The sequence below is a fragment of the Stomoxys calcitrans genome, chromosome 4, assembly GCF_963082655.1.
Source record: "Stomoxys calcitrans chromosome 4, idStoCalc2.1, whole genome shotgun sequence".
Classification (NCBI taxonomy): domain Eukaryota; kingdom Metazoa; phylum Arthropoda; class Insecta; order Diptera; family Muscidae; genus Stomoxys; species Stomoxys calcitrans.
This window is the reverse complement of record NC_081555.1, coordinates 4,579,986-4,604,881: the sequence shown is the minus strand read 5'-3', so window position 1 is coordinate 4,604,881 and position 24,896 is coordinate 4,579,986. Positions and strand designations below refer to the sequence as shown.

General features: G+C 33.0%; 1 protein-coding gene across 1 annotated transcript in view; it reads right to left on the bottom strand.

Annotated features, from left to right (window-relative positions):
- LOC106082528 (high affinity cGMP-specific 3',5'-cyclic phosphodiesterase 9A) overlaps positions 1 to 24,896 on the bottom strand; it is a 306,942-nt gene that overhangs the window by 220,594 nt on the left and 61,452 nt on the right. The window contains exon 3 of the mRNA XM_013245098.2: positions 23,034 to 23,104. The gene's annotated coding sequence lies outside the window, so the exon portion shown is untranslated. The remainder of the gene's footprint in view (positions 1 to 23,033; positions 23,105 to 24,896) is intronic.

Below are 24,896 nucleotides of genomic sequence, written 5' to 3'. Positions count from 1 at the left end.
GCAATGCTTCTGGCTGATCTTCACTTCAAAATCGACAATTCTGCTTACTTACGTACCCATTGAGCCAAAAATGAGCTTCGTCGTTAAAATGGAAGAGACGCGCGATGAACTTTCTTAACAGAGCAAACATTTTGATAATAACGTTCAATAATTTGAAAGTGTTGTTCGTTTGTAAGACGATTCATGGTTAAATTATAGACCAAACTGAAGATGTTTGACAGCTGTTTAAACCATTGTTGCCAAAAAGATAATAGCTAAAAAATCACCCTTTATTGCAGTAGTAATCCAAATCGGACGAAGATATATTTGGGAGCTATATCTAAATCTTAACCAAATTTTTTAAATTTTTATAGGCTTCGTCTCTAGGCCAGAAAAGATGCCCGTTCCAAATTTGAAGACAATCGGATGAAAATAATACAAAAAAAAATTTTAAAATAATTTAAAATGTAAATATTATCTTAATCCATTTATTTCCTTTATAATTTATGTATACAATATTTCACCCATTAAACTTTGGTGAGCATTTTCAACAAAAAAAATTTAACTGATAAAATTCATTAAAAGGTTTCTCGTGCAATACCCCCTTTATGTATTGTACTATACAAGCATACAGCCAACAAATAATAATTATACCATATACTTGTTCTTGCTTTTTGAAATATAATCTATTTTTGCCATATAATGGTAGGTGTGCATGTATTTGAGCGCATTTTCAGCGTATGCATGCGTCTAAAAGTCAATCTGTCTGTTTATATATGGTACAAAATTTGATTAAATTTTCGTTAAATAATTTTTCCACGACAAAAACATATTTCATGATGTATATCAACCAAAGATGGGGTTATACATTGTGGTTACCAACACAACCGTACATCAGCTTAATAACACATGCAAATTTATAAAGGAGGCTCTTGTTTAAAATAAAAAAATTAAATGTCACAGATTTTTGGATATATATTTGGTCTGTCTCTTTAATTTGAGTACACAAAGGCTACAAAAATGGTTGGATCTCAATTTCAACATACCTTTTTCACAAATATTATTCAAGGATCAGAAAGAAACAATTTAAAGAAAACTTGAACAAAATTTGATTTATAAAAAATTTGGAAAATTTTGATTTTCAAAAAATTTTCCTTTCTGATTGCCTTTGGGAGAAGAGACGATTTTCATTTCCAGCTAAATATTTGTAATTCTATTGAAATGTATTTGCCTTGGCTAGCATCCTGTGGTAACTTTCATCCTCCTTAATTCAAATGCATACTTATATTTATAAATTCGAAACACGTATGTGTAAATTTTTGCACAAGGGTGAAAGGACACGTTAATGCATATACACACACACAACAAGCTCAGGTCTAGAAAAATAGCGAACGTTCAGTGAATTTAATCAAACACAGTGAACAACGGAAGGCAATACCTGGAAATTAAATCCATTAAAATATGTAGATATTCTAAAGGGAAATGTGGCAGTCTCCTGTTGTGTCTCTATAATCCCAACAAAAACTTTTTGTAAAATAAAACTAACCTAGAGTAGTGTTATGACGCGGAAAAAGTTATTAAGCACTTTGCGCACCTCTAAAGGATAGTTAAAGAAGAAGTCAAAAATTTATTCCTATAGAAAATTTTTTAAAAATTTTATTTCTAAAGAAAGTTTTTTAAAAATTTTTTTTTCTATAGAAAATTTTTTAAAAATTTTATTTTTTATAGAAAATTTTGTTAAAATTTTATTTCTATAGAAAATGTTGTCAAAATTTTATTTCTATAGAAAATTTTTTAAAAATTTTATTTCTATAGAAAATTTTGTCAAAATTTTATTTCTATAGAAAATTTTGTCAAAATTTTATTTCTATAGAAAATTTTGTCAAAATTTTATTTCTATAGAAAATTTTGTCAAAATTTTATTTCTATAGAAAATTTTGTCAAAATTTTATTTCTATAGAAAATTTTGTCAAAATTTTATTTCTATAGAAAACTTTGTCAAAATTTTATTTCTATAGAAAATTTTGTCAAAATTTTATTTCTATAGAAAATTTTGTCAAAATTTTATTTCTATAGAAAATTTTGTCAAAATTTTATTTCTTTAGAAAATTTTGTCAAAATTTTATTTCTTTAGAAAATTTTGTCAAAATTTTATTTCTTTAGAAAATTTTGTCAAAATTTTATTTCTTTAGAAAATTTTGTCAAAATTTTATTTCTTTAGAAAATTTTGTCAAAATTTTATTTCTTTAGAAAATTTTGTCAAAATTTTATTTCTTTAGAAAATTTTGTCAAAATTTTATTTCTTTAGAAAATTTTGTCAAAAATTTTCTTCTATAGAAAATATATACCAGATTCATGTTCTACACTAAAATACCTCTTATTTGAGCCCCATATTGTATTGGTCAGCGAATACGTTTTATTTGGGTGGTGTTATGGGGTTGGGGTGGCCCCTTAGACACATTTTCCCAAATATTGATATCAGATTCGTGCTTTATTCCCTAAGACCTTTCATTTGAACCTCATATTGCTGTGGTCGCAAATTTGTCCTCTTTGGGGTTTTTTTTGGGAGGGCCGAGTCCCATATTGTCGTGATTGGTATATATATATATATATATTTGGTACGTTGTGGGGATGGGGTGGCCCCTCTAGATACCCCGTCCGAAATTCAGATACCAAGTTTTTGTTTTTAGGTCACTATAATACATCATACCAAATTTCGCTTAAATCGCACGAGATCTGGCGTTTCTGAAAGTTTGGATAAGGGGGAGGGTCCGCCCCCCTTTTGATATCAAAAAAAATGTGTACTCTATTTTCACCATGATAAGGGGCCTACTTTTTATAGCCGAGTCCGAATGGCGTGCCGCAGTGCGACACCTCTTTAGAGAGAAGTTTTACATGGCATAGTACTTCACGAATGTTGCCGGCATTAGGAGGGGAAAATACTCGCTGAAATTTTTTTCTGATGGTCTCGCCGGGATTCGAACCCAGGCGTTCAGCGTCATAGGCGGACATGCTATCCTCTGCGCTACGGTGGCCTCCCGGAACATACATAAAAACATATTTATACCCTACATCACTACGTTGGTACAGGGTATTATAAAATTTTGTTAAAATTTTGTTTCTATAGAAAATTTTGTCAAAACTTATTTAGTCAACATTTTATGTAATTTTGCCTATATTAAACTTTGATCATACCAAATTTTGTCAAACTGAATACCCTAAACTCTTATGTTACAAGCTTTTGCATTAAAATCCTAAGCAATTTGTCTTTCACCAATAAACAAAAACCCCTTCTCCTTAGGAAATGATCCCCATAATTCCTACCCTTGGCTACAACAATCTCTTCTCATTACTCAGCAATACTGGATTTTAATATCATCAAACTTTTCCACTCTTTATTAAATTTAATAATAAATAAATTTCAATATGAGTTCATAATTTGGTTACTTCTCCTTTAGCTACCTAATAAAATAAAATCATGTATGCTCTGATGCTAATAAATCACTTCATACAATTTAGTACTATGAATTGCTATAAAATAACCAAATTTAACCCCCAACTTCCTTTTGACCGACCTTTCATCAATCAAATAATATTTACACCATCATTCTCATATGTACATGCTGTTATGGTATCTCCGTGAGTTAGCTGTTTCCCCACCCTGTCTATGGCTATCTATCAACATAATGTTGTGGTATGACACTGTAACCATCTAAATGGGCCTGTATTGATTTATGTTTCGAAATCTAGAACATGAGAGAAAGAGTACGCAGAATATGCATGAGTTATGGCATTACATGATGTTGCTGGTGGCAAGTGAAAGAAAATGTGAAAAGAAGCCTATGTCAAGGCCTTTATAAGAGACGAATTTTACATATATTAAATGTGAAGTATACTTTCAGGTCTAAGAACAATGGCATGCTTTATAGGCGCAAACTAAATCCCTTATTCTTTATTTGTTCAAGATTTCAAGCGTTATTCTTTTCAAAATTTGGGTGCTTTCGACAGACGGACATGGCTAATTCTACTTAGAATTTCAAGACGATCCAGAATATATATACTTTGTTGGGTCTCAGATCGATATTTCCATGTGTTACATACGGAATGAGGAAATTAGTATTCCCTCATCCTATGGTGGATAGTATAATTAATCACATTATTAACAATGTATGTTTTATTTACATTATCTATAGCATACCTTCAGGCTCACCAGGAATTCAGTCTTATTCAAATATCTTACTGAGAAATTTTTAAGTTAAGTTATATCTATATTTAAAGATTATGCTCTGATAAAAGTAATTCAGGTTACACCATAACACGTAGCATACTTTCAGGATGAAACTGCTCAGAACTTTATTTGCAGGCTTTTTGATAAATTGAAAATGATTTCAACCAATGTGAAAAAAAACCAAAGCCTAGTAAAAGGAGGGAGAATATGTTATAAAATGTTCAATTTCAAATTGCATTGCCAAGGGGACATTTTATGAAAAATGCAATTTGCAAAAACCAATAAAAAAATGATAGAATCGGCTATCAAATTCATTGCAATGAGGGTTAAATACACTTAAATGAAACCAAAGGAGTTTTTGTTTTTGTTAGGGGACTTTAATTTGAAGATAGCTCTAGGACATAGACATTTTATATGCATATTTATAGAATATATATGAAAAACAAAAATAGCATTGCATACTTTCAGGCATAACCAAACAAAAAAAATAATAAAAATTAAATTGTTAAGAATTCGATACAAAAACAAATATAACTAGAAGGAATTATAGCATAATATAAACTTAAAAATCACCATGAAAAATATATTCAACTTAATAGGCAAAAAAGTCGTTAAAAAAATATTTTTGGGCATTTTAAATAAAAAAAATTAAAAAACTACAAACAAAGCAACAAAATAAAACCAGAAATTTATTTTATTTATCTTTTTGTTATTATTATTATAATTTCTACAAATATTCTCTGTTCTGCTGCGAATTCACTTTTTTCAGCAAAAATATATTGTTCAAAAATGAGTAGGAAAGGAATTGTTAAAACCATCCGTTAAATTTGAATTGATAAAGATGAGATGGATAAAGATGCTTCATTAAACTTTTTAGGAAAAAAGTTCCTAAGAATATTATTCATATCTGTAATATTTTATTTTTGCAACATTGCATACTTTTAGGCATAATGGCGAAAATAAGACAAATACATAAGGATTATGCACAAAAACAGTATATTTATTGACAAATATTTTATGTTGCACAAATGTGTAACATACTTATAGACGGTAAAAAGTGAAGTATACTTTTAGGCGTCAAAATATTTAAATCGTAAAAAAGAACACAATTTTCATTTCCGCACAATAGAAACCAAATAAACAATAATCGTAGACCTCAAAAAATTTATATTACGTAAAGGGGGAAGTTTAGCAGTAATATAAATTTTAAAAGCAGAGGTAAGTCAAGCAGAGGAATGTAATTTTAAATATTCTATCGGGGGAGGCTGCATTTTCTGAGGCTTGCCTTGATATTGGAAAGTTGAACAAAAAAAATTCTTAATTGAAGCTTTTTTGTAGCTGGAACGTGCATTTTAAAAATGTTTTATTAAGAAGTTTAGTTCAGCTAATAGTGGCAGTGTGAATACTGGTAGTCTTAGCTTAGGGCCACACTTCTGAAATAAATAAGGCCTTTTCAATTAAAGCCTCATACACGATTCTACAACATTTCGATTCCCATCCCACATCTGCTTATATGCATATGGATATTGAAAATCTTAAATTTATATTGATACTCGTTTTTAATAAAGAGCAATGCAAATAAATTAATGTTGATTGATTGACTAAATTCAACCATCATATTTGTCATAAATGATAAATCAATTTTCAATTTTCTTTGAGAATTTCATTAGAAACAAAATATGTAAAAAAATTACATTCATGCATTTCACTCAACGGGTAACTACGGTTAACCTTTTTCCCCCCACTTTCATGACTTAAATTTTTTAAAGCCTTAAGAGGATGAGAATGGATAACCGAATCGGTGAAATAATCAGCCCACTTTACTTTTATAGAAATTTCTTCTAAGGTCTGCAGCTGGCATTGGATATTATGGGCAACAAATCTCAATTAACTTTTCCACGGCAATGCAAAAAAAGAAAAAACCAGAATACAAAAAACAATCGCTGCAAATTATTATTCACGTGTGTTCACCATTCAAGACATTGTCAAATGAAAGGACAAAAGAAAACCCGCAATTCCTAATCGATAAAAGTATGCATATGAGTATTAAAAGGGGTTAGTTAAATGGTGAACCATTGAAGATAAGTAAAGAGAAAAACTGAAGAAATCCTTTATATAAAAATCAATTTGTGTTTATTTGTTTGTGTGTTCCTAATAGAATCAAAAACTAATGAACCGATTTTTTTTCAAATTTTACAGATGGTGCATAATGATTCCGTGGTGCAAATAGGGTACTACACTTTTTTAAATCGGAAGGGGGGCGGACCCTCCCCCTTTTCCTAATTTTAAGAAAAACCAGATCTCGGAAATGGGTGGTGCGAATCTGATATCCAAATGTATGCCCAAGTGTTTGTGGGGCCGACCCTTCCCAAAAACACATCCAAAGAGGACAAATTTGCGACCATAGCAATATGGGGTTCAAATGTAAGGTCTTTGGGAGTAAAACACGAATCTGATATCACTATTCGGGAAAAAGTGTCTATGGGGCCAGCCCACCCTTATAACAGCAACCATATTGGAAGTATTTGCTAATCATTGCAATATGGGGCTCAAATAAGAGGTATTTTAGAGTAGAACACGAATCCGACTCCCCAAAACACCCCTCAATCGAACATATTTACCGACCATGTCAATGTGAAGCTCATATGAAATGTATTGGGGAATAGAGCACGTAATTGATACCCACTTTCGGGATCAACTTTCTGAGGGTCTACCCCATTCCCAAAATACCCCACGATTATCAATAATTTACTGACCATCGCAATATTGGGCTCAAATAAAGGTATTTGGTAGAAGAATACGCATTTGACAAAATTTTCATTAGAAATAAAATTTTGACAAAATTTTCTATAGAAATAACGTTTTGACAAAATTTTCCATAGAAAAAAAATTAACAAAAAAATTTCTTTAGAAATGAAATTTTGACAACCATTCCTAAAGAAATAAATTTTTGCGAACTAATGAACTAGCCATGTCCTTAAGAACAGCATGGCTTAAATTTGTCTCTCTTTATATCCTTTTCTAACATTACCCACATCTATGTGTGAAGTCATAAATCGCAATATATAAAAAAAATTCTTTCCAAATCATTTGTCTCTGCTTTGCCCTCCTCTTGGACATAAGACATGGTAGGGTACCTACTCCTTCAAATAAACCCCTTAAAGAAAAGTGTCTGGAAACTCTTAAAGTGACTTGTAGGAAAGTTGCTGCTTCGGCCCTTAAGCATGGCAAAAGCTAAATAAGCATAATTATTTCACAAAAACATTCCAAGCAATTAACAGAGAAATGCCAAATTCCTGACAATTTCAAGGACTTCAGAGAGCCTAAGAAAGGGGCAAGTGAAAGAGAGGGAACTCTGGTAAAATATGACCAGAATGTGTTGAAAGCCAAACAAAAAATCCAATTTCAAGCACAGAACCAACCAAAATGAAGGCAATGACAAACATGGATGAATGTTAGTAGTGTGGCAGCACATGATATTGCCAAAGGCCATAATCAAGCCACATTCCAATGGGTTCAGTGACTCGTTTCATATCGTTCAAAAGTGGAAAGTATCTTGCAGGGATAAGTTATCTCAATGGCCAAAGCAAGCAGTCAGGCAAACGGTCATCGATCATATTTTCAGGGAAGCAAATAAAATTGTGAGATTTGTTTTAAGCACAAATTGCAGTTCTGGGAATTTCTCTGGTTATTCTTTGGGTTGTTGCTTGTATACGGCATGTTTAGTCCAAATCCTTCACAGCAGTTAAGGATATTGGTTAAATATTTGTTGAAATGGAATTTCAATTGAAAAAATTGATTTGTGGGCTCCCCTAATACAAGGGCGAATGTATTTAAGCAATATGACATGAAACCAAAGCCTGTAAAAAGGGGAAGAATATGAATTTTGTAATCTCAAAGTGAAATTCAAAAGGGGTGAATTTGCAAAAGTGCAATTTCCAAAAACCAATAAAGGTATGATAGGGGCTGTTATTGAATTCAATGCAACGACTGTAAAGAAAGTTATTAATAAAACCAAAAAGGATATTTTCAATAACGGAATTCATAACAAAGTGGCTGAATATTTATTGAAAATTAAAATATCAACAACAAAAAGAGTAAAGCATAGTTTTAGGTGTTATGGATATAAAAACCGAAATTGTTTTTTTAAAGTAAATGAAAATGATTTTAATACAAAAAGTGGAAACAAAATAAAGCATACATTTAGGCAAAATAAAATAAAAATTTATAGCATTGTAGTATAATAGCAAAGAAACATAACAAACATGCTTCTGGGCATGATATATTAGAACAAAAATAAAATGAAATCCATTTTTTATGTGGTTTTTTTCCTATTATTGGCAAATGCTTTGTAAACCAAACCTTCTCTTAGGCTACAAAATATTTGTTTATTAATATGTATAGAATTTTTCAGAGAAAAATTGGAAAATATTAAATTGCTTAAAACCAATTAAATCTCAAACAGGCTTCATAAAATTTATATGAATATAAAAAACAGGCGTTCAAAAAAAATACATTTTCCATTGAACCTTTCCCACAAAAATTCTCAGAATGTTATCGTTATTAATATTTGCTATTTAAATATTGAAATTAAGATATCCTTAATAAAAACCAATATTACATACTTTGGGCAAATTTTTGTGCCAAATACATAAAAAGATTATGCAAAAAATGTTTTACTTTAATATGCAAACATTTTATGCTGAACAAATGTGTTACATAATTTGAGGGTGTAAAAAAGTAAAATATACTTTTAGGCGTTCAAATACTTGAATCGTAAAATAGAACACCAATATTATTGCAGTGACGATAGAAACCAAATAAACAATAATTGCCAAATTAAACAAAGGGGGAAAGGTAAAAATAATGTTTTATTGCCTTAAACATGTTGCAAAGAGTTTTTGTGAGTTTAATGGCTTTAATACAAAAAATACCATAAAAATTTGACAAAAAAAAGAATGAAATGAAACGTGAACACTGAAAGAAGTTAAGTAAATATAGAAAAAATCTTAGGAAATTCATAAAGGGTTGGCGTTCAAGAGTTTTCAGATTTTTAAAAAATGTTAAACCCGCCACTTTTACTTGATTGTCGCACAAATCCAAACTAAAAATACAACTATTGCTATTAGAGAGAGCATGCCGAGCTCTCTCAGCCTAAGCGCGACCCTGGCGGCGCAGTTCCAAATATATGGCTCCAATAGGCTGCATATCCTGCATCGCTTCCTGGCCTGCTTACGGTGCGAATCTCAGCGCCCCTGTGATCCGGACGCAGGCCAGTCTCTGGACTATCTCGAACTCCTTCGCACGTGACCTCTTCCCTACGGTGGCCCACCATACCAGTGTTCCATAGGCCAGTACTTGTCTCACGATGGCCGTATACATCCAATAAATTATTTTGGGAGTCACCCCCCACTTCCTATCGAACATCCTCCTGCAGGAGTAAAAAGCGCACAGTGCCTTACGGCTTTTTTCCTTGGTGTTCCTCTTCCAGGACAGTTTCGAATCGAGGAATATGCCTAGGTATTTCGCCTCCTTCGACAGCCGCAGGGTGACCCCGTCTAAGGGCGGGAGTTTGAACTCCGGTATCTTATATCTACGCGTAAAGAGCATCAGCTCCGTCTTCCCTGGGTTGGTCCTCAACCCATTGCGACAACCTCCTCAGAGACCCTTCCATTATCTCGCTGATCGTCGACAGAAACTTGCCTCGGACCAGCAGCACGACGTCGTCCGCATAAGCGATAATCCTCGTGCCGTCCTCACTGAGATCCATCAGGATTTCATTTAACACGAGGTTCCACATTATCGGTGAGAACATCCCTCCCCTGCTAATGCTAGCGACATTTGTGAGGTCTTTGTCATTTAAAAATTTCTCTTAAAAGTGGTATCGCACTGCGGCACGCCGTTCGGACTCTGCTATAAAAAGCAAGCCCCTTCTCATTGAGCTTAAATCATTGATATTTGAGAAGTTTGCCCCTTTTCCTTAATGGAATGTTCAGGGACAATTTTTTATTGGTTTAAGCTGGACTATATCCAACAAGAAATCATGAAATAAATTTTAAAAAGAATTGGGCTTTTCGCTCTTTAAAAAGGTCTAACTGTTTGAACAACCGTCTTGGTATGACTTTGGCAGAAAAAATGTTTTACCCCAACCTCTTTGTTCTTTTTGTTTCAGCATTGCATTCTTTCATATAAAAGCTGAAAATAAAAACCCTACAAATGTTTGGTATTTCCTACAACCATATTCGGCCTTACTGTATAACCTGCGTGCTAGTCTTAAGACTTGAAAATCGTTTGCTAACTGCCAGGCGCTTACATTTGTTTTATTTCCAACATTTGTGACGATTACTTTTTTGCCATACAATTCGCTTTTTTATCTCATAAATAACAAAACAAATAAAAATCACTGTACCGTAATAAAATATATCCTTTTTTGTGTCCCTTTTGTCAAGCCATGCACACACATACACACAAATGTGTAGTGTATGAGTGTGTGTTTGAATATGCGTAGGTGTAGAGGGGTATGTGAGCCTTTGTATGCAAATAAATCTAAATATTATTGCTTACAAAAATTTTTCAAATGTAATGGCGGCGGGCCTACACACAAACCCTCCAAGTAGCCCACCTACAATCAATCCTTCCCACAAATTCCAGGCTATATGTATAGGCAGCTGCTGAGGCTGCGGCAGCTTTGGAAACACTTCCTCCACTTTGTGCGAATTTGTGTTCGCCCCCAGGACATCCTATGATCATTTATGAGAGCAAAAGCAGGCAATAATGTGAAAACAACAACAACAAAAAACACAAAAACAAATGACTGACTCTACTACAAGTGTAAATACAAAATATTTACATAAAAACAGAACAAAACAAAAGACATTAACCATAAAACAAATTTGCATTCGGGGAATTTTTTTGAATTTTGCACAACGTTGTGTTTTTTTTTTCTTGTCTTTTTTTTGTGTGAATTCCGTTTTTTGTTGATTTCAAAATGAGAATTTACTTTGAGGACGGGCTTTTTGCTTTGATGAACCACCATCAGGGCATAGGTAGAGTAACATTTCGATTGCGAATTGGTTAAAATGAAGGCAGTCATGGAACACCCCTATGCTGAAACCCCACCAAATGAAGATAAATTCGATATTTTGCCTTCAAAGGCAAAGCAGTGGCACAATTACATAAATTTTAATTGTCAACAATCGAAAACAAAAACCTGTTGACATTCATTTGTTATCAGGGGAATGAAAACAATAACAAAAAACCAACAAATTCGCATATGGCTTTGAACACAATGAAACTCCAAATCTAATGAATAAATATGGCTTAACAAAATTGCCAAAAATTCGAAGAAAAATAAACCCGTCATTAGAATAGAAAAAACCTTGAGTTTGTTTGTGTAAAAAAATGGGGGAAATAATGAAAATTTTGAGGTCGTGTACGAGGCTTCTGTCATAGAGGGTTGAATCTAGGTTTGATAAAATTATATTACAATGTGATTAAAAAAAAAAACACCGCAAAACAAGCAGAAAGACAAAAACTATGAAAGATAGCTCCATTAGAGAAAGATATCGGGAAATTTTTTGCTTTACATTGAAGAAGCGAGCAAGACTAAAGAGCTTAAGTGGAACTTAATTTGCATTACACTTGTTGAAGTTTGAATCAAACCTACTTCTGTTTGAATCAAACAACTATTAGTTTGAATCGAACTACCACTTGTTTGAATCAGGCCGATAAAACAAACTTGAGGTTGTTGGAATACAAGTTTTTTAACTTCGCGTGATAGACATATTTATTAAAATTAAATTTGTCATATAAACCGAAATCTTATATAAAAGAAAAATAAGATAAAATAAAGAAAATATATAAAACAAAAATAAATTATTAAAAAAAAGCGCAATGGACAAAGAACACTATCTTTAAAGGGTTGAAGATTATGCAACATTTAATGCTTGCATAGAGGCTTTAGCTGATTTTCTAGAAAGAGCGGAATGAACGCTTTTCTAGCTATAGAATTGATTGAAACCAAAAATTTGAGCTGTAGGACTCAGCACCCTGGACTCAGAAGCAGTCTGCTCGCAGAAGGAGTCTGGACTCAGAAGCAGTCTGGACTCAGAAGCAATCTCAAGTCAGAAGGAGTCTGGACTTAAAAGGAGTCTGGACTGATAAGGAGTCTGAACTCTGAAGGAGTCTAGGCTCAAAAGGAGTCTGGTCTCAGCAGGGCTAGTCTTTGCACTCATTTTACATAGAAGAAAAGCATATTCGTTCTATGCATACAAACCAACACTCAGCCACCACATTACCTCTACGATGGATCCCAGGAAGCAAAAAAAAAAGTTCCTGACGCCAGCAATACCAGATTAATCTAAATAATTTCCACTTCCTGGAAATTATGGCAATGGCATCAAAGATTAGTGCCATATTTTGTGTCAAACAAGTAGTTTGAATCGACCCACATTTAGTTCGAATCAAACCACAAGTATTTTGTGTCGAACAAGCAGTTTGAATCGAACAAAATGTCAAGTCAATTATTTTCAAGTCAAACGACCCTTTACTGATCTGCTCTTCTTTTTTATACCCATCATAGGATAGGGGTTATACTAATTTAGTCATTCCGTTTGTAACACCTCGAAATATTGAAATATACCCATAAGGTATATTTTCTCCGCTCTCGATCGTCTTGACATTTTTAGTCGATCCAGCAATGTCCATCCGTCAGTGGAAAAACGCGATAGAGGTCGAACGCGTAAAGCGTGCCGCTCGTAATTTTACACATATACTTTTACGATGTAGGTCGTTGCAAATGGTTCAGATTTGGATATAGCTCCCACATAAAGTGGTCCTTCAGCTTGACTCCTTGAGTTCTAAAAACTGCCATTATTATCCGATTGGACTGAAATGTTGCGCGTAGCTTTCTATTGTGATTTTCAACAATCGTGACAATGTTCCGATCCGGTATTTAGTCTGATATAGCTCTCATTTAAACTAACCTCCCAAGTGTACGTCTTGAGCAGATCTCCCGATTAGCCATCTACGATTTATTATCAAGAGTCACTAGAAGCTTCTGGAGTTTTTAACCGATTACGACTTTCAACAATCGTGCCATGAATGGTCCTAATCGATGTTTAGTCTGATATAGCTTTCATATGTGTACGTCTTGAGCAGATCTCCCGATTAGCCTTCTACGGCCCTTAGCTGGCAGCTTTAGCAGGTAAAGTACAACTATGACCTTCAACTAAGTACACATGCACATTTGCTCATGAACATTCCATTAAGGAACTGGGTCAAACTTCTCACAAATCAATGAATGCTGTCCGATTCAATTTTAAGCTCAATGATAAGGGACCTCCTTTTTATAGCTGATTCCAAATGTCGCTAGCATTAGATGTTCCTGCCAGGATTCGAACCCAGGAGTTCAGCGTCTTAGGCGGACATGCTAACCTCAGCGCTACGGTGGCCTTCTTCAAGTAAGTGTAAAACCAAAATCCATGGTGAAAGATTCCCAAGATTTGGCCCGACTGAACTTAGCACGCTATTAGTTTTTTTTTTTTGCGTAAAGTACGTTACCCACATGATGTGCGATAATCTGTACGTCTAATGCCCTTTTATGTTTAACTAAATATTAGCCCACAACCCTCCCAAACCTTGCTCAACTTTTTCAAAATTTCATCTTGTAGCAAAATTAAATTGCTATTAATCTAGACCATTATTAAATCTCCATTAAACCATCAAACTAAATCAATTAATTTTTTAATTGATGCTGTCAAACATTTCCTAAACTTTATTAACAAAAACTTTTTGCGTTTTGTTTTTGCTTTTGCTTTTTATATCCTACAGCCACATTCAAAGTTGAAGGCTAAAGTAATTAGAAGTTTTTTGTTTTTTTTTTTTTTTCCTTCGGCACAGGTGTATGGCATGTTCAGGTATGTTCTTGTTTTCCTGTTTCCTAACTTATTGGTCGATTCTTCAACCATAAACATCTTTAGTGGCAAAAGTGCTGACAAGCAAACATAGACCATCATAAAATGCACGATATGTGGCCAACAAGAATAACATATTGTGGCATATAAGCCACTTTCGTGACCAATAACCTAAAGCTGGAGGCCATTAGACCAAGTATTTAAGTAATAACCACCATTCACTCCAACTCACTCCTGGTGGTCTGGTTTCTCAGAAATGATATTGGCCCATAACACATGAAACATAAACAGCAACGCATCAATAAACTAATACACCACCACCACCACCACCACCTCCTGTTCCTACTGTTTCATCCTATTTTAGGTCATAAGCAACAACAAACATAACCATAAAAGGTAAAATACCTTAGCAGCCAAGGAAAGAAGTAAGAAAACAGGAAGAAAGCCCTACTCAATCACTTGCCAGAAATCATGGCAAAAGGCGTGACCAAAAAGTCAACAACAAGGCCCAAGAAGTAGCATACTGCTCGACCATTTTATGATGCATTCCATTCGCCCTGCAGGCATAAAATAACAAGTTATATGGCCATAAAACCCCTAAGCTATAGCAGCTCAAAGCCAAGCAGGCAGACAGGCAGGCTTTTAAACACTTTCAAAGGGCTTCCCAGAATGTTAAGTCCAAAAGGACTTTAGGTAAGGCAAGGTTAAGATTAAAATGCAATATGTTTATTGACCCTTTCCTCTAGAGGGGAGTTCTTAAATTATAAACAAAATCAAATTAATTGAGGTGCCAATAAAGTTGAAAATCCCTGGAACAGGACATTCATTATTCTCTGCACATCAAGCAAGAAACATTGTTTTAGTGTAGCAGTTAAGGACTTGCTCCTTTGCACCGTTGCAAACAAAAAGCCTCTGAAACACTATTCCTGGGGTTTCTTTTAGCAATGTGGCCCAGGCGGAAGAGCCCTAGGGGCTTATCAAGCGTTTTCAAAGCAAGTGGGCAAGGGAGAAATTAAAACAGACCTGCAAGCATCAACATAATAATGGAGCAAGGTTAAAAAACATCTGGGGGGAAATGTAAAGTGCCAAAGCTACCATCAAGAGTCTAAAACGAAAAACTCTGGGGGTTTGGTAAAAAACCTAAAGAATATGAATTAATTTAAAACACATTGCTTGAATACTGAAAAAAATTAGCAAAACAAGAAACGACCACAAAGCAAGAACAATTAGCTTTCAAACTCAACCTAAAGCCAAAAGCATAAAATGTTAAAAATACAAAAATTGCTTTAAGGGATTTAGAAAAAAGTTTTTCAGTTTTTTATAAGCATAATAGAAAACTTAATACCTGGCTAAAAAAATGTTTTAAAGGAAAAGCTTCTTTTGGGCTTTTAAGACACTGAGCATAAAACAGCTGGAACATTCCGATATGAACAATTTGTTATAAGATTCGAACCGCGTGAACTTAATTTCGATCTAATGGATCAAACTACTGGAAAATTGATTTGAGCCGCTACTAATATGTTTTTAGACACAAACAGGTGATTTCAGATTTTGTCAGCCTTTTACGAATTGCTGTTAGTTTGATTCGAACTTCTAGCAGTTTGATTCAAATTGCTAGAAGTTTGATTCAAAGTACTAGGATTCTGTAGCAAACTTCTTGTACTTTGATTCCAAATCTTGAACTTTGATTCAAACTTCTAGTATTTCGATTCAAACTTCGAGTAATTCAAATGTCGGATAATTAAATCAAACTTTGAGTAGTTTGATTCAAACTTTGAGTACTTTGATTCAAACTTTGAGTAGTTTGATTCAAACTTCGAGTTGTTTGATAGAATCAAACTTTGAGTAGTTTGATTCAAACTTCGAGTAGTTTGATTCAAACTTCGAGTAGTTTGGAGAACCTCACCCCCATTCTTTAGTGGTAGGTATAAAACATAGCATTTTTAAGTGCCTGGAGTCCGAGTCAAGTCAAAATTGCTCGACTCCTCAGCCCTGGCTAGAATGTGTTCAAAGAAACCAGGACATTTTTTTTAATTTTTTAATTATTTTTTAATTTTCTTTTTTTTATTAAATTTTTTATTTTATAATTTTTAAATTTTGTTAAAAAATGCTCTAAGTAATGAATATAAAAACCCAACAAGGGAATCGAGGGTAAGGGGTTTATAGGTTAAATAGCGTAAACACGGGTCAGATAGAAACAATGACTAATCTCCCGCAAATTCTTTGTTACATTCTGGTCAAAATTTGAACTTTTTTATTTATTTATGTCATGTAAATATGGTTAGCCATCTTATCGTATGATTAATTTTAAATATATTTTTATGACTCATACGCTCTACAGTACTTAGAAAACATCCGAAATTTTTTATTTTTTTTTCAAAACTTTTTCATAATTATGTTGTTTACCCTTTTTTAGATTTTTTTTTAAATTTTTTTAATCATTTTAACATTGTTTTTTATTTTTATTTTTTTTTTTTTTTGATTTTTTAAATTTTGTTAAATATGCTGTAATGAATATAAAAACCCAACAAGGGAATCGAGGTTAAGGGTTTTATAGGTTAAATAGCATAAATACGGATCAGATAGAGAGATTGACTAAACTAAAGAATTTCTGAAAGAATTCTTTTTCACGTCTTTGTCTAAATTTGAACTTGTCATAGTGACATTTACCTAATCTTAATATGGTTAGCCATCTTATCGTATGATTGATATTAAATATATTTTTTTACGACTCATACGCTCTACAGTACTTAGATAGTATAACTCATACTTCACAATATGCCATACAAATCGTATATAAGAAACATAAAATTTGCTGATGTTGCAAAAAAACCCCTCACCAATAATTAAGGGATATGAAAAACAATTGAATTATTATGCACCCAAAGCACGTAGTTCTATAAATCCTATTTTATGAGTAACTCGCCAAAAAAATATGCAAGAAATGAGACAAATTTGAAGACATTGATATGTTAAACGTTATGGATAAGAAAACTCTGAAAGTATATTCTTGAAATTAGTATAAAAAATATGAAAATATTTCCATTTCTCGAAAATAGTTGGAAATTTTCATATCTGTCTTAAGTGTCTATTCATTCAATCGAAATTTTTATATAACTAGGAAAAGTATTCTGATCCCTTTTGCTAACTTCAGCAACTAAATGTTACACTTAAGCGTAAATATAATAATATAATATAATACAAATAAAATGCAAAGGATTTACAAAATTCCTTTGCATTTTATTTGTAATTAATTTCATTATACTCTCCATAAGCCATTACATAATTTTAAAAATTATTGTTAATCATACGCACCACCAGCCTTAACCCATTAACGCCATACCCTCGATTTCTTTGTCCGATTTTGATAAAATTTCATATATTCATTATTTAGAACATTTATATTTACATAGGACACGGTAGCGAAGAGGATGGCATATCCGCCTACGACGCTGAATGCCTAGGTTCGCATCCTGGCGGACCATCAGAAAAATTTTTCAGCGCTGGTTTTCCCCACCTAATGCTGTGAGGTACTATGCTATGCAAAAACTTCTGTCCATAGTGTCGCACTGCGGCACGCTGTTCGGACTCGGCTATAAAAGAGTCCCCTTATCATTGAATATAAACTTTAATATGACTGCACTCATTGATATGTGAGAAATTTGACCTATTCCATAGTGGAATGTTCATGGGCAATATTTGCAATTGCATAGAAAAATTTTTTTCATATATTTTTTTAGTGTTTGAAAAATGCAAGAAGAACAATTCCTTTTAATTTCCTCCGACACAAGTTCGAGCTAGAATATTTCTAACATAGCTCTATTCTTGGGTATTTTTCTACCCAATCGGTGTTAATGGGTTAAGCAAACTTACACCAAAAATTGTCTTTGAAAAATTGCAACTGAATTTTCAATTGTTACAAAAACAGTCAAAAATTATACTAAGGAACTTCTTTTTTTATTTCATATCAGTCTAACGACATACGCTCTAAAAGTCATTACCGCAATTTAATAATCATTACAACTCATATGCAACCCGACAATCGCAAATAAGGATTCGTTCGAAAATATTTATAAGTAATTAGCAAAAAATTAATCAAGTGAAATATACTATATGAAATATACATGCACGTAAGCATAATCTAACAAATATAGGTGGAAGCCAACAAAAGAATTTTAAGTTGGCTTTTTTTCTAAATTCTGTAGAAATTATGATTTTAGGAATTTTAAGCAGAACATAAACCGTAGAAAAACACATAATCAGACAAAATGCTGATGTTGAATGTTAAAACTTATTTTATAGGCTAGATAAAAAAGTTGTTTTTGATTTTAAATTGTCAATACGCACTATGGGCCACACTTTTATTAATCATTATAAATCATACGCACTAAGGTTCATCGCGTAAAAATTTGTTCTAAAAAATCTCTAGGCAATTTTAACTAAAGTTTAGTGAAAAATAAAATATATTTGGCGAAAAAGTAAAGGCAGAAGAAATTAAAAAAACGTTTTTTCATTATTCCTATTTAATATATCAAGAATTTTTAATACAAAAATTTCATAATACCCCTTAAAACCACAGTTTCTATATGTGGTTTAATAAATCCTAATCAAAATGTTAAAGGAAACAACAAATTGCTCTTACTTTATATGAAAACTGCCAATGTTGCCTCTATTGCTGCTTTTGGCTGCGCTGCAATCGCCAATTCAGGCTAAAGTAAAGGTTGATGACACACTCAAACACAGGCAAATACACTTTGAGCACAAATGGCGAGTCTTTTTAGTGTTGATTTCCGGTTATTTTGGTCCTTAGGCCAACAACACCATAATTTAAATATAGAACGACGGCCACCAAACGGCGCACACAAAACGGAACTTGAGGCGTTTGTTTAAATGTTAGGCACATAAAGCAAAATGCTAAGGTGCGTGCGTTCATTCGTTAGTTACACTTTAACAACTCTAGCCACGGCGACAATAAGAACAACGATGATGAAGGTGATGATGATGTTGTTGACGATTATGGTGTTTGTCTAACAAAATAACCAACGAACCACTTTCACACAGTTCAGAATTATGCTTTACGTTTCTTGGAGCAGAACAAAATGACACACTTACAGCAGACACCAAAAGAAAGAACAAACTCTGAGTCTGGAGTGGTATTTAGTTTTCAAAATGGACTTGGCACGAACATGAAGAGTCGGGAGAGCAAAAAAAAAATACCCTGACTGCTTGTAGGTCTGTATAAAACTATGATGATGACGCGCAAAACAAGGCTCAGTGTTCAGCACTTTGATTGAATTGAAATGACGTTGCTGTTATGATTTAGTTCGCCTTTATTGTTGTTGTGGTCGCTGTTACTTGGCATAGCTTTATTTAGCTTGCTAATACTAGCCACTGGCCACAGAACTATTATGGGCGGATGTGTGCGCGTGTATGTGTGTTTGAGCGAGTAAGTGAGTGTTTGTGACTGACAGAAAGCCAATATTTACTGTTATTTTAACCTATATTTTAGCCATCAACCATGCACAATGACCAATCTAGCAATCACTGCTACAAGCACTAACCATCATCCAACACCATCAAACGACACACACACAGCCTAATGCACATAGCACACAGCACAAGCCAAAAACACAGTTCGATGCACCTTCCGCACACACACACACACACACAAGCACAGGAGTTTTAGAATAACCGACAAACGATAAGAATGCTTGCAAATAATCCTTTCACTGGCAGCCAGCAGATTTACATAAATACACTATCCAACACACGCTCACACGCTGGCCTAGCTTCAATTATGCCTGGTCATATACATATATATCTATATACATACACACACACAAACGCACTTCAACGATATCATAACACATTTGTAATACTTGACTATTTCTGTTTCTATATATTTTTTATGTATATATTTCTTGCGTTTGTTTTTTTGTGATTTTTTTTTTTTTAATCAAAACTATGTCTGTTTGTATTTAAATATGGATTTTTAATTACGGCCGCGTTTTCATTACAGAGCATACTTCGGAGAGAATGTACTGCTTTATGCTGTAGATGGATTCCAACTGGTTGGTGAACGAAAGCTTTAAAGAATTTGTCTACTGGTCCTCACACAATCGTCGTTTCGTGTGTGTTGTTAGCTTTTGGTTTAGTCGTTGGCACTTTGACGCGAGTATAGAGAGGGTAAAAAGACTCCAAGGAAAGCGAAAGCTTTTATTTGGCACATTCAACAAATGAGCAGGCAACATTTTTAGATGATGTGCCTTGTTGTTTTGCTTTTTTCCAACAAATGATGAATAGGGCAGCCAACTGGGGGTAAGTTATGAAGAGAGTAGAGTTTTGAGAATAAGCAGCAAAAAGAGAGAAACTGGAGATACTTTGTGAAACGAAACATTTCGTGTTCTTTTAAAATCCTATGTGAAATAGTAAGGTATACAAAAATAATAAGAAACACATTTCAATTACATTTGAGCAAAGCTTTGGTGTCTCGCTTAGAGGAGAGCGTATAAGCATTATTAATCCAAAAAATTACTTATACGCACTAAAGGTATTGTGCATATAATAACAAATAATAAAACTCATACGACCTGCCTCACTAGCATTTTTTGGAACATTTATCTCATTTGGTTTTTTATTTGGTACATTATAAAAAAGGATTTTTAATTTTTACATTGGTGCATTATAAAAACAGATTTTTTTGTGGAATAACTTGCGCTACATTTTGCTTAAAGGCAAAAAGTTACAAAAAAAAATTTTAAAATATTGCAGGACGTTTTTTTTGTTTTTTTGCTAAACATAACACAGCCTGCAGCCGTGCCTCATAGTTAGATAGAAATCTTTAGCCCTTGCTAAAAAAAAAATGTCGTTTGTTCCACAACAAAAAATGTTAACCAATGGACCACTGTGTGTCTTAGAGTATTCCTTTCTACGATACATGGGCAAAAAGAGAACTATATAAAAAATTCCTAAGGACCTGCTACATTCAGTGCTAGTCAGCAGCTTCTTTTCGGTTTTTGCATAATATTTTTTACCAAAATAGAAAAGGCGGTATAATTTTGTAAAGCATATATAAAATACCATAGTGCGTATGAATATTTTAACTAATCGTATAACCAATACGCCCCAATGTTTTTTGACCCATTAACAACGAATAGGTAGAAAGAAAACCCAAAAATAGAACTGTCTTAGAAAAATTCTAGTTCGAGCAAGGAAAGAGGTATCCTAATGTGGGTTTGAATGGCATAAAGTGGACGAATAAACTAATCAAAGGAAACTTTTCTTGTCATATAAAGTCATACTTAGGGGAAAATTAGTTTGGAAAAAGTCTGCAAATTTATTGGGTTGTCCAAAAAGTAATTGCGGATTTTTTAAAAGAAAGTAAATGCATTTTTAATAAAGCTTAGAATGAACTTTAATCAAATATACTTTTTTTACACATTTTTTCTAAAGCAAGCTAAAAGTAACAGCTGATAACTGACAGAAGAAAGAATCCAATTACAGAGTCACAAGCTGTGAAAAAATTTGTCAACGCCGACTATATGAAAAATCCGCAATTACTTTTTGGGCAACCCAATATATAGACCAAAACTTCAAACAAAACTTTCTCTACAAATTATAAGGAATGAGATTTTTGGAAACTGTTTAAGTGTCTTGTTGCATTTATTGGTTCCTATTTCAAAAATTTTATAGCGATAGGTCTATTACTATTACTGTGCTACAGCTTGAATTAGCTTTTCTTAGCTAAATGTTCATAAATTAATAGAAAATTATATTTTTGCAGTATAAACTGTCTTAAGACACATAACAAACGACTTTTTCCATCTTTTCCAAGAGTTTGAAAAAAAAAATAAAAAAAAAAAATGTATGTTAAAATAAAAAAAATTTTTTTTTTGTTAAGAAAACTTTAAAAAATTATTTAAAAGCAAAACATTTTAAAATATGTTGTTAATAAAATTTTAGTAAATTAAAAGTCTATGTCTTATTTAACCATGTTACGAAACAAAAGCGTGCTTTACACCGTACTCAATAGTCTTTGGGTAAGTAGGGCACCTTAATCAATTTGACAATGGCGTTGATGAAGAAACATGGCGTATCAGAAATCGCGATCCACCATGCCAATCAAAGTGTTGTGAATGATAACACACACTTGCCCAACTTTTATAATACCTCTGCTATCCTCTTCTTTGAATAGTAAGCATTGAATATGATCTCGAGCTAATAAAGTTCGAAAGATAACAAAACGATCTCAAATATCAAAATAAGAGAGCCCAAAAAGACAAAAAATGTAAAATTTATTTAAAAAAAAAAAAATTGTAAAACTTATTTAAAAAATTTTGTAAAATTTGTTTAAAAAAGTGTAAAATTTATTTAAAAAAATTGTAAAATTTATTGAAAAAATTTGTAAATTTTATTTAAAAAATTTTAAAATTTATTTAAAAAATTTTGTAAATTTTATTTAAAAATTTTTGTAAATTTTATTTAAAAATTTTTGTAAATTTTATTAAAAAAATAAAACATTTTCGTTCAAAAAATTTTAAGAAATTTTTTGTTATAAAAGTAAAAAATATTTTTTGTTGAAATTTTTTTTTTAAAAAATTATAAGAATTTTTTTTTTAAAATTTTAAGAAATTTTTTTTGTCAATTTTGAGACATTTTTTTTAAATTTGAAGTAATGTTTTGTTTAAAAAAAAATTTGAAGAAGAGAGAATTTTTTTGTAAAAAAATTTGAAATGTTTTGTTCAAAAAAAAATTGAAGACATTTTTTGTTTAAATAATAAATTCATTAAAATCGGAGAAGGAATCGTTCAAGGGTCACACATTAATGGGCTAATTTTATAGAAATTTCTGTAGAACTTATGTAAATTATTGTCAGTATAGATAAATCGAACTGAAATTGAAAAGAGACTTACCCTTAATTAATAAAATACAGCCTTTTAAAACAAATCCATTTATGCACCGTGACTCCTTCAAAGGCTACGTTCTGTAAAAAATAAAAATAATAATTAATAATTTTCTCATTCCATTTGCAATTCATCGAAATTTTTCTTTCAGACTCTGTAGAGCAGTGGTAGGCAAATATAAACACAATATTGCACAGTGTTGTGAAGATACACAGCTTCCATTGGCTTGGAATAGTCTGCAGATGTCTTAGTGCGATCTTGCCATGCCCATCCGTCTGTAAGTCCATTCGTCTGTTGAAATCTCGTTACAGTCTTCAAAAATTAAGGTATAGAACTGAAACTTTATAATGATTCTTTTTTTGTTCATAGGCAAGTTATGTTTGAAGATAGGATATATCAGACTCTAATATAGCGCCCATATAGAACGATTTCCCGATTTTATGTCTAAGTCCCATTAAATGTCCCATTTCGCTGAAATTAAGCACATCGAGTCGTGTTAGACTCCTTCACATCTAAGCCGAATATGGTATAGATCGGACAACATTAGGATATATAGCCATCATATCTCCCCTTCTGCCGATTCAAGTCCTTTCTCATATATAAAAGGCGGACCTTTTATTGGTCAAGAAAAAATTTGTAAAGAGACCGCCTACAGACAGATCTCCCGTAACAATTGTGTGACTCTTTCTTACCACTGGTGTTTATATCTAAAAAATAATTATAAAAATAAGTTTTTTAAAATTGCAGGACGCCTGTGCTAAGAACGGTCCAAATCGGTCTATAACCTGGTGTAGCTCCCATACAAACTGATCTCTCGATTATCGTTGTTCGGTTCCTAGAAGCTTTAATTTTTGCCTGCTTTGGCAGAAATTTGGGGTAAAATTGTGCTTTTCAGCTAATTTTTTTTTTGTATCAATTTTTCGCAGAATCCTTGGAGGTGGGGTTTAAAGATTCAGCACGGCCGAAAGCGTTTTTACTTGTTCAAACCAACTCCTTTCCATTTGTTTGGAGGAATTTTACCTAAACTTATCATCCCATTCTCCATATTATTACGAATATCAGAATACCTACTTTTTCCCTGGGAGAAGGGAAATGGGAGTAAAGAAGAAACTCCCGGCGAGGGGAAAAAGAGAGTAGAGAAAAACCTCCCAGTGAATTTTTGTTCAGAATAGCGCTGCTAGTGTTTTGTATCAATATTCCAAACCTTCTGCAAATTTGCCCATGAACATTCCATTAAGGAACTACAGCAAACTTCTCGCAAATCAATGAGTGCTGTCCGATTTAATTTTAACCTCAATGACAAGGGGCCTCCTTTTTATAGCCGACTCCCAACGGCGTGCCACAGAGCGACACTCCTTTGGGCAAAAGTTTTTACATGGCAAAGTACCTCAAAAATGTCGCCAGCATTAGGTGGGGAAAACCACCGCTGAAAATTTTTCTAATGGTCCTGCCAGGATTCGAACCCAGGCATTCAACGTTATAGGCGGAAATGCTAACCTCTGCGCTACGGTGGGCTCCATTTTAAACCTTCTGTGATTGTTAAAATACTGATTCTATCTGGCATCCCTACAATTGGAACCAATCAAAATAAAAGCTTAGCATTTTCCTTGCTTTAAGAAAAAAAGCTCTTTAATATCCTGTTAAACAGGTCCTTTGCTCCCAATTCTCAGAGAAATTTATCTCTCTCACTCTCTGTTTCACTCTTTCTCTCGACCAGTAATGTATCAAATGCTCTCCTTCGGATTCTCTCTCCTGCTGTTTATCTTAGCCTCTCTCATTCACTGTCTCCCTCTATCTCTATTTGGCCATCCTCTAGCATTAATATCGTGGTTTTTAAATGAAATGGAAATTAATTCATAGAGTGTATTAAAA